Source organism: Manacus vitellinus, unplaced genomic scaffold (genome assembly GCF_001715985.3).
Source record: "Manacus vitellinus isolate BGI_N305 unplaced genomic scaffold, ASM171598v3 scaffold_1_pilon, whole genome shotgun sequence".
Lineage (NCBI taxonomy): Eukaryota > Metazoa > Chordata > Aves > Passeriformes > Pipridae > Manacus > Manacus vitellinus.
The window spans coordinates 37,861,796-37,878,058 of NW_021939396.1; the positions used below are offsets into that span (position 1 = coordinate 37,861,796).

General features: G+C 36.6%; 1 non-coding gene across 1 annotated transcript; it reads left to right on the plus strand.

Moving 5' to 3' along the window:
* Window positions 1-11,619: 11,619 nt before the first annotated feature.
* TRNAL-CAG lies at window positions 11,620-11,702 on the plus strand. Its single transcript has one exon. It is a non-coding gene; the product is annotated as a tRNA-Leu (tRNA).
* The last annotated feature ends 4,561 nt before the right edge of the window (window positions 11,703-16,263 follow it).

Consider the following 16,263-nt stretch of genomic DNA (forward strand, 5'->3'; position numbering starts at 1 on the left):
TTCTCTTTCAGTTCTACAAACTGATATGACAGAAGAGAGAAGCTTGTAATAGCGATATTTATTCTCTCACAGCAATGTCCACACAGAGTTTGCTTACTCAAGCATTGTACAAGAAGGGTCTTTCTCTACATATAATGCTGCAGCTGTATCAAAAGAAAGGAGATGTGGCTTGCTTGCCCTTTGCGTGGGACGGCACAGCAGTGTTTGAAGAGGCCTGTGTTCTCTTTCAAATGACAGCACTAACAGCTTGTTCAGAGTCCTTGATAGGGACAGCCTCAACAGAGGATATGAACCTGCTAGTTCTGTGTTGGAATACAGAGTTTTGTTGTGTTTTTTGGCTTTTTTCAGCTTCCTGGTAGATGTTGTTCCCCATAATGTCACCATTGATATTGTCTAAAGAAAAGAAGAAAGGAACCAGAAAAACAATCACGTGTATAAGAGAAAAAGGGTAACAGCTTCCACTTGACAGTAAAAACAGCTCACTAAAGCATGTGGTAAGAAGAACAGGACTGAAACAAATAAAACACATTTCCTCAGAGGTGATTAAACAGAACCATGCTGCAGGCACAGTTAAGCACAGTTAAGGTTTCAAGCACAGCTGTCAAAGCTTGAACATTGGCTGTTCCCCAGTGTCAGTGTGCTTGCATCTTCCTAAAGTATCTGGACATTGGAAGTTCACTTCAAATTAAGCTGTTTTGAAGTAGTCCTGATTAGATACTCCCTGAAATGTGGAAGTGTATCATTAATGGCTTTTGGTTTCCTAAGAGATTGGTTAAATACTGACATAGCCTAACAAGGATTTTATTTTGATTAAAAAAAACTTGGTTTTCCTGGTGAAGACTCTAACAGAAATACAGTATTAGAAGAGGTCAGCTCTGGTCCTGAAATAACTTAGGCATTGCTTAACTTTCTCATAGTTAATACTTCATAATCCCTTGACAGTTATTTAATTCAATTCTTGTGCTAAAAAATAAAACCTGGATATGACTGATTCATTGTTGTGTTGAAGGGATTTTTTTTTTAATACCACTGGTGAAGACAATTACTTGCAGTCTTCTTGTATGGTAGAACTATATAATGGACCCAAAATATTAATTCAAATTAATGCAGTCACAATTGCTTGCACATACTCTTTCTGTAAACAATATGACTGATTAAGCTACTTTCTATGATATTTTCTTTTGAACAGGAGAGAATCATTTTTGAGAATATATTTCTTCAGTCTTCACTGACAAAACAGATATATACAATTTATGATAAATCTACCAGTGATCTTTGACCCAGATTTGAAAGACATAATTTACTGAAACATTTAGGTTACTTTAGATTAAAATAGCAACGCTTATTAGAAGGAAAATTTTAAAAGTCTATCAGATATTACAAATGCTTTTGTTATTTATAGTCATTATCCATTTATATTGTGAGTAACTTGATTGCTTGCAATTGGTTCTCGATTGTCAATGATCATGAATGACCCCATAAACTTTCTAATTCTTTTCAAAAAATGTCAGGCTGATCAGAATAGTATTATGAAAATTATTTGGAGATTTGAGAGAGAAAAATTTATCAATTTTGTGACAAAGTCACAAAACCATTGCTTTCTTGGAATTTCTGAGAAATAACTTTTTATGAGAAAACTTTTTTTTACATTGCAGAAAATTTTCTGTGATATTCTCTGACTTTTTTCCCCTTCTACAGAAATCCAGTCAGTAGGAAGTCTTCTCTATCTTTTCCTCCTTTTAAGATCCAGTACTGTATTTTATAGCTTCCATTATATCTCTTACTTCCCATAAGCAAAAAAGGAAGAAACAAAGACAATTTTTCATACTGTATTAAGAGAAATGATCATTTCAGAAACATAAGAACTGCAATTAAGTTGAAACTTTATGTTGGAAATATAATGCAAATTCTGTGAGTTGTGTAAATATAGTTGAAGGGAGGAAGGCACAAGCAATCTTTTGTACACACCACAAATCCTTAGGCAGCATTTGCTAAATTTTATGGCTTTAGTATTGTTGTTGGAAACTGAATATGTATTATTAAAAGGGATCAGTTTTTAAAATTTCAAATTTATGTGTGCAAGAACTGTAGGAAGCTCTTGAGCAGAATAGCAAAACCATAGAAGTTAATGGGCTTGTTACTCCTGGATAGCTTTTATACATCACTACAATCTGTTCTGTTAAAAATTAGATCGCTTCAGACAAATTTATAAAAAGGAGAGGCAGACAGTATCTGATAAGAGGGGAACACAAAAGAACAAAGTAAGAACAAAGAGGCCAGACAATACAAAGTTGAACCATTTACATTTTTACAATAAAATTTGCATAGAAAATAGTTTCTTTGACATGATAAATGAAAGATGCTGGAGTTTAAAAAACAAATTACACAAAATTGAATATCTTAGAAAAATAAGTTTCATTGCCATATATATTATTGTAGATTTTACGTGGGCTATACAGACTGTAGGAGTCAAGTTAGATGTTTTTGGTCTCCCAGGATTACCTGGGAGATTACATAAAATTGTAGGATTATTTTTTTCTAAATTTCAGAATATACTTTCCCATAGGGCGGTATGCAAAAAAATGGTGCCCATGTTGCAGACAGTTAAAAAACCACAGGGTATTCAATTCAATGAGTTCTTCACTACTGAAGGTGATAGAGATGATGATTACCTAAAGAACTGAGACTCAGAGCAATTTGAGACATTTAGGGTCAGGAACACATATAGTAGAGTAATTTTTAAAGAATATTTGTTAAGATGGACTGACTAAGGCTGGTTTTGGTAAATCAAGGTTTCCAACTTTACTTTCCTTTCCTTTTCTTGACCATCAGGTCCTCCCTTACTCTTTTTAATTTGTTTTACACACATTTTCTTTTAAGCTCCTGAAAATAATTTGCTGTTTCTAAACAATTCTCTACTTTGAAAAACAAATTCGCGTATCAACCAAGTTATAATTATTATTTTTTGAGGGCTGCAGGTTAAAGTAAGGTAAAATTAATCTCCTTTAGTTGAAAAAGCACCAAAATTGCATCATGCTGTAGCTAGCAAATAATTTTTGCTGACTAAAAATATTAAATGTAGATTAAAAAGTGAATTGGTTGAAGTATTTTCATTCCTGCTTTTTGGGGACTGAATTCTGGGATCTTGATTCATAATAATTAAGGTATTTCAACTTCTTGGATTCCTTCATTATCAGGTAATGGGCCACAGCAACAAAAACAGTCTTAATAGGCCCAAATTTATCCAGGAGATGATTTCATGGACAGCGTGAGGAGTGGTGGTAAATCCAAGGAGAGCAAGGGAAAGGTGATCTAGTGCAGGGCTGTAATATAAGAATGTTTCAGGCAGAACATCAGCCCACAGAATTGTAAGGACAGGACTGGCTGGATAGTTTGAATTCTGAAAAGAATCCAAAATAATTTGGAAAAACTCCATCATCCCACCATCTATGTAAGTATAGTTTAGGACTAATAGATCCATATATTTCAGTTCAGTACAAATTTAGCTGAACCTTCACATACATTTTGCCTATGACCATTTAAATGCAACTGAAACAGGTTAGGATTTTGGTTGGGAACAGCTAAATCAGTGTTCTCATGCTATCAGGGCTTCAGATCCAGAGTGGGAGCAGAATATTTGGTATTAATATTCTCCAGTGTATATACAGGCTGCTGGCTGGCTAAAGCCTACAAGTAGTAGAACAAAGTCAGATTAAGCTGCAAAATATATTGACTAGCTGGAGCAGTAAGCATTGCAGCATGTGCTGTTTTCCTTCAGAAAGAAGTTTAAGAGGGAAAAGAGCCATACAGTCCATCCCTGCAGACATCCTCAAAAAGCAGTGTTGAAATAAAAGAGCAGCAAACAGAGGGCAACAGGGAAAAGTTGCAAGCACTGCATACACAATATGAGGAACCAGTTACGCATTTTTTCGTAAGAGGAAAAGATTAATGCTCTGTTTTGAATGTATATGAATGGATATGCACAGAAATTATGTTACAAAGAAACAAATTCAGGGTAAAATGAGTAAAACACGTTACATGACTAGGAGGCATTGCTGAAGGAATCAGGGTTACTCAAAGGTTTAAGTCTCACACTTTGCATTTCAGACATGGGTTTCAGGACACTGTAGTATGGCTAGGAGCTTGCAGGACTGATCCAAAAGTTATACAAGTGAGCAGAAGTCTCCCCAGTTATTTAAATGGGTTTGGTTGAGGCCTCAGGTCTCTTACACAGTAGGCCATGTCCAGATGCCAGAGCAATTGTAGGATAATATGATATGTGTGTGTGTGTGCGTGCATGTGCAGTGGGAAAGCAGCACAAATACGGATCCTGCTGTAAAATTAACAGAAGAAGCAGCTGGTGAGCAAAACCACATAGCTGTAGACTCTTCTGGATAATTAATTTTGTATAAAATATAGAGCAATGAAGAAGGAAAAACTAATATCATAGTAGAGTCATAAGCATCTGCCACTTGAACATAATTTTTCTTTCAGCATAGTAGTACCACTGCATTAATTCTGGGTTTAAATTATTATCATGTGCCAAGAGCAAGTACTGCTCCAGTGAACTGCAGTACAGAGACAAGACAAATACAGACCTGAATATAGTCTTTAGCCTAATAAAATGTTAGATAATATACAACAACAACCCTAAGCCATATTTGAAGGGAAAAAAGCAAATTGAACCCCCACAAAAATTAAACCCACAAACCTTATTTTCTATCATTTTTTCACCTTTTATTTCTATATTGTCCTGTGGTTCAAGTTAATGAGTTTTGTTCTACCTAATATTTGGTTACAAAAATGCTAGGTGGACCACAAGGAAATACAAACTTTGTACTTGTTCATAAATCTAATGAAAGGATGACTTAATAATCCTAGCCATTTCCTGAAAATTTACTCATTGCCATAGTTTCCCTTAACGTATGGACTATTGAAAAATTACATTCCCGGAGAAGCCAAATGGGTCACCTCTAGCTATTGTGTTTACTAACTTTAATTTGTTCTTCTGAACTGCAGTAGAAAAACAGATTTTTCTCATTTAGAGAACAGAAGACAGATACGCTTAGAAGAATTTTTCTTCTCTTTTCAAGAATGAAAAACTAGCAAGGTAACATTGGCCAAGGAATACTGTTTCTCCTCAAAGATAAACAACTTTTCTCTGTTCATCTTTTGGAATGTATATTGTGGGTAACTTCCTAATCAAAAATTCTCCTTTTTCCTCTTAAAACTCTTTTTTTGAAAATTTCACACTTCTACAGGCTCTCCAAATTATGGATCAGAAAGCACCCAACAATTTTTCTGTTTTTAAAAGCTTCTGTCTGATCTCAATAATAATAAAAAAAAGATGAACAGCTAAAATTCAAAACTAGATTTATGATTGCAGAATCCCTTTTTCATTCTTAACACCGCCATCCTTTGCTAAAACACTAAAACCCCACCGAAGAGAAGATTGTTCTCTATGTGATGTAACAGACAGGATCCTGAAAACCACTGTTTGAAGCATGTGATTATGCAACACACATAACAAAACATAAGGTGTGTGATAGAAAGAGAGGGCAGGTTTCACAAAAAGGGGTTTGTCGTGTGCCTTGTTGACTATATCTGATGAATGATATAACATCAACGTTTTAGCTGCACAGGAAAAAGAAAATATCTGACTTTACTGTTGGGCAATCTTGCCTCAGATCTTTGTTGAAATATGTGATTTTGAACTCCATAGGGTAAAGGTTAATTTCATGCTAGTATATATAGAGTAAACTCAATGGATCAGGTGCCTCAGGAATGTTTCAGCTCTAGCTTACTTTTGCAAGTCCACATCAGGTTTCCCAATTAATTGTATTTTCTCCTCAGTGGTTTATTTAAAGCCAAACTACTGATCCCTGTTCTCAACCAGAAAGGATGATAGTACACCATAGTTTACAACCACTTATTGCTTCAGAAAAAGGAAAGAAGGACGAGACTGGCAAAATTCCTAGCCTGAGAAACTACCTCTGTAAAGCCAAGAACAAAAACCATGGATATAGCCATGAGCAGATTCCCATTTTGTGCCACCTTTATCACTATACTTTTGCATTTCCCATGCCCGTAATCTGAAAACTTCAGCGAACAAATGCATAATGAAGAGTACAATGCTACTGCGCGTCTTAGCATTTAGCCAATGTATATTGGAATGCTGCCCAAGAAGCCATAAAATTTTACATTTGTGTAATCTATTTGCTTCTTATTCTTAGTTTGTGCTATTATCAGGAGATCAAACCAAATGGCAAAATCAAACAGTATTTTACAAATGTCTTTTTTAATAGCAACTACTTGCCAATGTGTTTGAATAGTGGTTTGGGCTGTTTGTGTACCATTTGCTTCAACTATTCATTTTTCAAACATCTGCTAGGTCCCACACCATTGTTTTTCCTCTACAAATAGTATAGTTGCAATTTTAAAACCAAGGACTAGGGAATAATGAATTTTCACTGAAAATTTTCCAATGAATAAATATGAAAACTGAAATCTGTGAAGTTTTCAAAATTCACAAGATTTTTCTGAATATGGTAGGCTAAATATCAATAGTTAAACTTTTTTGCTGCTTTGGTTCACGAAGATCTTCCTGAATCTGTTTCCTTCTAGCAGAGCAGCTATATCAAATGAAAGACAGATGTTTGGTCACGAAACATGTCTGTTAATAAGCCAAAGGACTGAAGTTGTACCACCTCAAATTTTTAAATACTTTGACAGTCCACAGATAGAGGTCACCTAAACTAAAGGGTATACAAGTTGCAATTATTTTGGCAAAACCATACTAGGATGAATCACAGTATTATGCTGTTTACTAAGGAACTAAATCCCCAGATATGAGGATTAGTAACCAACATTAATCTAATAGCCTCAAAAAGGGTTATCAGATGAACAGTCTGAGACTAATAGATAGTCTTCCTCATCAATTAATAAAGCTTGAATATTGTGGTCTTAGGGAGCAATCCTTCTATATACCCGATAATGGACACAGGATACTACATTTTACAGCAGAACACATGATTTCCCTTTCTTATTGCCTCCCACCTTCCCTACCTTGGGAAATACTTTATTATTCTCTCGCTTTATTTTTAAATTTTGTGGAATGCTCAAAAGCAATTTATCCCCTTCTTGAACCTGCTTGAAAGCAGTGATATTAATAGCAGTATTAATAGCTGCTTTAGAAGATATATAGATTGATCTACAAAGATTTACAGAAATTTGTAGAGAGTATTATATAGAAATAAAAAAAAAAACAAACACATTCTTGTTAGCAGGTAAACCTGTCTTTCATGCTGAACAGAAGCTGGATAGTGTCTGGGAGTTGCATAGTGGTTAGTGAGGTGCACAAGAAGTACTAGCAGAGCTTCCAAAACTGGAAAACAACTTTAGTAACTCCAGTTTTGCTACTGCTGAGACAGTTTTTCCCAAAATATGAGTAAAAAAACTGTGTGGGTTTTGGCTGGGGTAGAGTTAATTTTCTTCATAGTGGCTAGTACATGGCTATGTTTTGGAATTGTGCTGAACTCAGTGATGATAACGTAGAGATGTTTTTGTTATTGCTGAGCAGTGCTTACACAGAGCCAAGGCCTTTTCTGCTTTTCATACTGCCGTGCTGGTGAGGAGGCTGGGGGTGCATGAGAGGTTGGGAAGAGGCACAGCTGGGACAGCTGCCCCCAGCTGACCAAAGGGATATTCCAGACCATATGACATCATGCTCTGTATATAAAGTGGGGGGAAGAAGGAGAAACCGGGGACATTCGGAATGAGGAAGTTTGTCTTCCCAAGTAAACGTTACATGTGATGAGTACCTGCTCTCCTAGAGATGGCTGAACACCTGCCTGCCTAAGGGAAGCAGTGAATTAATTCCTTGTTTGGCTTTGCCTGTATGCAAGGTTTTTCCTTTCCCTATCAAACTGTCTTTATCTCAAACCCCGAGTTTTCAGCTTTTACCCTTCTGATTCTCTCCCCGATCTCACTGGTTGGGGAGTGAGCGAGCAGCCGTGTGGGGATTGGTGGCTGCCAGGAGTTAAACCACAACAAAGACACATTGCTACATTAGTTATCAAAATGTAAGAAATTGTTGAGACGAACAGGCATATTAATTCAAAAACATCCCACCTCATGCTTATAGGAGGACTACCGGGCACTAGTGCTCTGCAGGTGACTGTTAATGTCTGCAAGAATAGAAGAGAAACTCAAGCAAGGAGAGGAGCTGGTGTTGACCTCCCTTTCCCAGAGCTGCCCCAGTAAAAGTCTATTCATGGATGAGAAAACGTAAGTAAGGGAGTGAGACAGACTTCAGTGGAATTTCATACCCTTCCCACAAAGTGATTTTTGCCTTCCTGACTCCATGGAAACATAACAGGCAGTAATACCAAATAGGAAAAAGTAGTAGCCAAAAGGAACAGAACTGTGGAGGAATCAGGACTGTGTTATCAGACAGAAAGGTAATCAATCGGGGGATGATGAGGTGAAAAAGTAAATGTCACCTTGGCAACCTGAGATAAAATCATGAAAAATATAATGTGTTCCCTATGAGCAAGAAAATGACAGTAGGATTAACATTGAATCAAGATGTTTTTATTCAGTGTAGGTAAACAATTTTCCAAGTGATGGGAATACATTAAATATTTTTTTATTCTCTCTCTAGAGTGGCCTAAACATTCTAACCATCACTGACATAACAATATGTGAAACAGGTCAGAGAAATAGGCATGAAAACTGATGTTGATTAAATTTTATTCTGATATCTGGAAAGCAGTACCATGGTAGGCTTGTTGCATATTTTATTACTGTTTAATTTGGTTTCCTAATATGATTTTTTTACCTGATAGAAGAGGGATGAAAACAAAAGATTTATGATTAATATCTGACAGAAATGTTAGGAAGTGTTTTTCCAATTCAAGATTTGCACTTTCTCCTATTCTTTAAAGTTTTGACTGTCAGTCTTTCTCGAATTTTGATTTGCCTCACAGAGGTTTGGGAGCTTGGTGAGAAATTCACCTTTCCATTTTGTGCACTCAATGCCAGACTCACACATTAGGTTTTGTTTCAGTCTGAAAAACAGCCCAGAAGAAAATACAATTTCAGTGCCTGAATAGTTTAGACTGAGGCAAAGTTTCTTACCCTGTTGGTATGTGGAACACCAGCTTCCTGACAAATCCTGGTTCCACACGATATCCTGGTGATAACCAGGAGGAGAACTCAGTTGTGCCAAGGCCCATGAAGAAATTGTCATCTATAAATTCATAATAAAGCTTCATCATTGGCATGAGAGACATTGAAATGTAAATTACATAAATTCCCTAAACTTTAGGCATAGGTTTTTCTTTGTTTATATTCTTTACTGACCTTTGGCTGTATTTTAGCATCACCCTCTAGCACTCATTATGCATTTGCATCTGGACGTGTTGTGTATGCACTGCTTTTGGAAAGTTCTTATGAATTTGTGTTAATATTTTATTATTTGAAATTCTCAGCAATTTTAAATCCCATTTTTCACTATAATTATTCCTCTGCTAGTTTTATAGACAGTTTCCTCTATAGCTTACCTAAAATAGGTTTTCATTTAAGTTGAACAAGAAAGAATACTTTGATGAAATAAAAATAACTAACTAAACAAGGTACTGGCCTGCAGCAAAGAAAATGTTAATAGTTAATATGTATTAAGGTCTTCTTCAAGTAATTAAATAGTGAGACTTGAAAGCCACCTAGGGATCAATTTTGATTGTTTATTCTTATTATCTGACAGGTCATGAATTTTTGTGCGTCAATTTTCAAACCTATCCCAAGAACTGCAAAATAAGTTTGAAACTAGGCTGTTAGTGAGCAACTTTCTGCTGATATTTAACTAAAGCTGGAAAACTATGAAAACTGTAGCACAGGTCTTAGGTCAAAAAAACCCCTCCCATCTGCCATTTTTCACTTAAACATTATTTGAAGTTAAAACATATGTCATAGACTCCAGTTCAGTAAAGTATCTCTGTTAGGAATGGCATTTGAGCCCCTGTACAGTCATACAGTGATGATTTAACAGTTAATCCTTATATTAAAAGTACCTATTTCATCCTGTTTATCAGACCTGACAAATCATAAATTTTCAGTCCCCTAGTAGTGCTCTATACCCAAAGGAAAGCATCTGCATAAGTCTTTCCTTGGGAATAACATTTGAAATTGGGATGTAACATTTAGTTGAGGCCACAGCTTTCTCTGAGACACAAATTGATTACCACAGGCAGGGAAAAGCCATGCTTTAAATGGATAAATATATAATAACATCAGTTGATTGAAAATATTGGTGAATTTGCACTCTTTTAAACAGACCCAATTGGATTTTTCTTTTTTTTTTTTCTCTTAAACTAAGAGACAGCCCTGGGATTGAAGCCTGCAGCTGTGCACACTGGCTTCTGAACTAACCCTCCATCCAGGTCCCTAGCAGTGTATTTATAACCAAATTTGCTGTTGGGGTTGTTTCCAGGCACCAAAGCACACCTCTTCTCTCCAGGAACAGTTTTTCTGTCCCCAAAACACACCAGGGAATAATTTATTGCTCACCTTCCCAGCCCTGCATTTGGTCCTTGACAGCTCCAGGATCTTGTCTGTATTCAGTGACTGCTAAGTCACATGGGAAGGGACCATCAGTTCTCACAACCCCACACGAGCTTGGGGAAGAGTCTCTTCTGGCTCCCGTTTTACATCTTGTCTGAGGACCAACGAGCAAAACAGGAGAGATGAAAATCCTGTCTTGGACTCAAAGGATGATTTGATTTCATTTGCATTGCACAAGGCAAGTTGAGCAAGGAAGCTATGCCAACATTGGAAGAAAGTGGTGCCAGGAATGGCAAAGTGGGATGATGGAAATTAGAAAAATTGTAGCTTTTACACCATCTGACAGTCAAATTCTCTCAACTACAGTTGTATCAGCAACAGTGGGACTAACTTACCTGTTTGGTTCCTCATAAACCTGAGCAGTGACTTCACTTGCTTATTTAAAAACAAATACAGAAAGTCAGACTTAGTATGAGTACACAGTAACGCAAATTCTTCATTATTCTTCATACTCACAGCAAGAATCTCATCCAAACAGCAAACTAATGAAGAATTTAACCTGGAGAAGCCAGGAAAAAAGTACATCATGTGTACTTACCATTTTATTTAACTTTTCATCTATTCATGTCATACACAAGAAACCAATTGGTAAAATATTTTTAGGTTTTTTGATATGCCTGGCAAGCAATGCTATTATAAAGAAAAAAATATCTACTAGTGTCTTAAAAGCTGCTATGTTGACATGTGTACCTGGAGTCACATATATTTTTTATGTCGGTTCTTACAAATGTTGGTTTCAAATATCTACGAGACTAATCTTAATAATAGGAGAGACTCAACTGTTCTTATAAGGAGTTTCAAATAATACTATCATATACATCGATTGTATAAAAAAAAAAAACCACCAAAAAGGAAAACCAAACCAGTATTTGTGCTATCCTCTTACTACTTGCAGAAACAATTGTGGCACATTGGAGGCTAATACCTGAATTTACTTTCGTAAGTCATTACAAATGATCTATATAACCTTGGAACAGAATTTTCCATTTATCCAGGCAGGTCAGGATGGCCGAGCGGTCTAAGGCGCTGCGTTCAGGTCGCAGTCTCCCCTGGAGGCGTGGGTTCGAATCCCACTTCTGACAACTTCTTTATGACACCAAGCTGAGTGGTGCTGTTGACAGACTGGAAGGATGGGATGCCAACCAGTAGGACCTGGACTCGCCAGAGAAGCGGGCCAGTGGCAGTCCCTGAGGTTTAAAAAGAGCACGTGCAAACTGCAGAAGGACAGTAGAAACTGTATAATTTCCCATTACAATTGCATAGAAATGAAGAGACCTTCTGTAGTCAAGATTATGTTATACAGGACAAATGATGAACATTTAATTTCTTCCTCAGCCTGAAAGAAGCAAGCTGAATAATTTTTCATGCAGTCATGACTTTCTCATAACGTTGTAACAATAAAGATGCAGAAACCTTGGGTATCGCTCAGACCTTGCAGACAAAGAGGAACGTAATTTGGGCAGACTTCTGCAGATTAAATTGCCATGCACTATGGTTATGACTGGAAGGTGCCCTATGGGTTTCTCTTCAGTCCGGCACAATCGCTCCCTCTCAGTAGGTTCCTGAATGCTATTCCTGCAATAGCACTCAAGGTGAAGGAGTCCATCCTCACCTGCCTTTTAGGTCCATCTCCTGTCCCCAGAGCTGCCGATCACAACCGTGGCACCTAACCCATAGCTCCAGCACATGTAACACACGGTCCATCATCATTTGTCTGCTCTATCCATGCCATGGTACCCCACTACCAAAGTAATAGGCACCACCTGCTTTATGTGCAATACTATCAACGTGCTTGCAACAAACGTGGGTAGAGCCCTTCACAAATCTTCGTTTGCAAAGCCTAGCCATGATGATGATGACTATCCACTAGTATCTCTTAATAAAGGGAAGGATAAAAACCTAGTCCAGACATCTGAGACCAGCAGCCTTGCTCATTGTTCTCCCACTGTATCTTCACCTTACCCCATACAGGGACAATTTTTGGAGCTGAGGTTCAAACATAAATCAAACTACATTAGAGCAAGCCCTTTGCAATACTCCTACTTCCATTACAGATGCTTTCCAGTTTGGTTTCTATGGACTAGAAGTACATGGTAATCAAGAGACCTTTTCTTCTTACTTGTGCAGAGCTTGGGAGGGCAGAAGGAGGCAGGCAGGAACCTTGGTGTGATGAGAGAGTCTGGGCACTCAGGCTGAACTATATTGTATTGTCAAACAAAAAACTTCCATCCATATAATGAACCTGATGTCCACCCCCTGAACTATGCCTGCATCTACCATCACAACCCAAGTAAGAGACCTGTAGCACATCCCTTTCATTGATGCAGTCATTTTGCACGATGCCTAACTGATTTAGAAGTACTTAAGGAAGTCTTAAATGTACCTGTACCAATAAAAAATCCAGGACTACTTTTCTTTTTTATTCTTTCATGCATTCTCTTTGTGGGAAAAAGGTGTTCAAGGAAGGTGATTCCTGCATATTTATTTGACAATCTTCATGAGTTAAAATGAGCTTACCCCAAGCAGTTTGCCTCTAGCTGATGTGTTCACCTGATGCTTATGTGATATACAGTTAAGATGCAATAGAAGTGCAGAGGTACTCTACCAAAAATTTTTCTGAAATTAAGGTTTTTTTCTTTGTTTTGTTGTTGTTGTTGTTGTTTGTTGTTTGTGGTGGTGTTGGTGGTGGTTTGGTTTGGTTTGGTATTTCTTAAGTAACATTTGTATGGAGTAAAAATTCAAGAAGCCTGGTATCCTGTGTAATTTGGACTTCAAAGTTCACACTTTAGGGAGATTTGAAGCCAGGAAGTTAAGAGCCAAGTTTAATCATATGTTCTTTGATACCTTAGGTTGATCTGTGCTGTTACTTGGGATTTATGCACTAATTACCCTCAAAGTCCTGTTTTCTTGAGCAGTTTTATATGAAATGCAAAAATAATCAATGTTCATATAAAATTACTTCATCAGAACTGGAGAGGCTGGAAGTTGTTTTATGAAATATCAGGTATTGTTCTTTTTCTCATCACCTGTTATTTCTTTTAGCATTTTTTTCATTCTTTCTCTTACTTCAGGGCAACATGCTCTGCTGCTATTTTTCTTTCACCCTCTTCAAAGGGGAATCATGCAATTTATCTGGTTCTTCTCACCAGCTACTCTCTGAAGTATTTCTATTTTTCCTCATGTACACATTCCTTCCTCTATTTTGCCATTTGCTTTTCTATAGCTGTATATAGAAAGCCCAAGCTTTCAACAGGACTGTCTTCCTCTGGCTGAAATATCTGTCAAGGATTAATGTGGAGGAAGAGACCTAAATGAGATTGGGGGTGTTCAAAAACAGTTAGTGCAGATCAGATCAGCGACAGTAACTAATTCCACTTAGTGCAGAAGGCAATTGAAGGAGAATTAGGTTAAACCACACCTCAGTGTTTTTGCTGAATGTGAGAAGCAAGTATGGCTTCTGCTGCCTGATTGCAGAATAAAAGCTGCTATACTGGGATTGTGTACTCAAACTTTTAAAGAGTTCCCTTTATTACCTTGAAAGTCTTGAGTAATGGTTTAATTACTGTGCCAGAAAAGCCTTCTGAAGAGAAACCTGATAATAGAGACTTCTATTATCTAGTAGAACAAGAACTGATGATGGGAAGGTTTCCTACTACGCTTTTATCTGATTATTTGGAGTATGGTAGAATTGTCAATAGTGATCCAGAATAAGTAGAAGTATTTGCTGAACATTTCTAGTTGTTATTTGATGCAATATAGACCAGTAACTCCTCTCTTTCTCTGATGATAATGCTAAACAAACATTATTTTAACCCAAAACAATAAATGTCAGATATTTCTAAAAAGTAAATACAAAAAAATTGTGTTTAGGAGCTTTAAAAATGCTGAAGAAATCTCTAAGTAATTTTTGTTGACTTGAAATGGTTTTTAGAAATTTGGAAGATTAAATTGTTTTGAAATTTAAAACAAGTAAATTGAACAACACAGTCTGTTCCAGGCTTGTCAATCTGACACTGATCTGAATCACATAAACAGAATGTTCGTCTGATAATAAAAAACTGAAAGAATAGAACAAATAACACAAACATCCAGAAAACAGGTATTTTGTAAGCTTAATAGATACAAGTAAAACTGATGGAATATCCCTAGAACTTTGTAAGGCATTTTGATAGGTACAAAATGATGTCTTGATCAGTAGAACAAGATTGGAGGCATAAAGGCAGAAGGAAATAACATAAACACACTTACACAACAGAGAACTTGAGCTGCAGATGTATCCTGAAATGAACCTACAGGTGATGACTGATACTCAGCTAGAATAAAAGAATTAATGCAGCCTTCCAGTGTTTAAACAATGAAGTACATTGTTGGAACTTCTGTATTTCTGTATTTATTACTGTGGTAACTGCTGCTGAAAACCACCACCAGTTCAAGAAAAGCACTGGAGAAGAATATAGGAATAAATAAGGATAGAGAAAGCATATTTTAGGGAAATATGTAAGTATTTGATTCAGTAGACAAGTACATCTTCAATTTAGTTTTCACATCAAAATCTGATGGGATGGCTTATATACTTCACCTTAAGAGGAAAGACAATAATGATCGATAGGGGTGAACTAGTTGGAAGCTTTGGTGAATTTTCTATTACCGGAGTATTTCCTTTCCAAGGCTGGAAGTTCTCAGCAATAGTGTACTCTTTGATGATTTACTGCCTATAAAAGCTGTGGTCCCAGCCATATTAAGCTAAGAACAAGTCACAGTGACTCTGAGATGACTTCTGAGATGTAGGAATACTCCTTCTCTTACCACAGATGCAACCTGGTTCAGCTCACGGTAACAGTGGTCTCCAACACAACTCCTGTGTCTTTATTTCTTTCACATGGACTCTATATAAAAAGAGCGAAACCTTGTGAAGCCATGCTGGCAGGGATACTTCCTAGTACTCCTGTACACATGCCTGGATTTTCCTAGATAGTCATTACTGCAAATCTGCATACAATTGCTTAGTCTAAAACCTACTGCAGGCAACGAATGAGTTTTCATTTCTGACCTCTGTGAAATCAGATGGCCATGATCACGAGAAAAATACATGCAAGTGTATTAATGGAATAAATTCCAAGCTCTTTAACAATTCTAATGTATTTACACTGATACTTTTCAAGGTTACTGAAGGGTTTCTTTAGGGGTTTTTTTTTTTTAGCAAAATCAGATGAATATACTTCTGCGTTTTCAGTTTTCTTTATAAGTCTTAAATTGTATTGTTCTTAATGTAGATGAGTGAAAAAAATGAGTGTAAATTTCTACACTCATGCTACCAAACCACATTTGAAAGCATGACCTCAAAGCTCTTGGTGAGATAAAACAGCATCACAATTTGCTATCAAGAATATGTATACCATGTTATGTAAGAAAGTTCAAGAAAAAAAGTAGGGAAGGATAACAGTGTTTGGTATTTGGTTTTTTTTTCAAATTCAATTTTTAAATTCTTATTCTGTTTTGAAGAGAGGGCTGGGAAAACTTCATCTTGGTAAAAGACAAGCAATGATGTTACTTCAAGTCCCCTGTGTTTTTATACCTAGACAGGTATATAACCTAATCTTACCTTTGAATTAATGTGCGGAATTTTCTTATTAGTTCTAACCC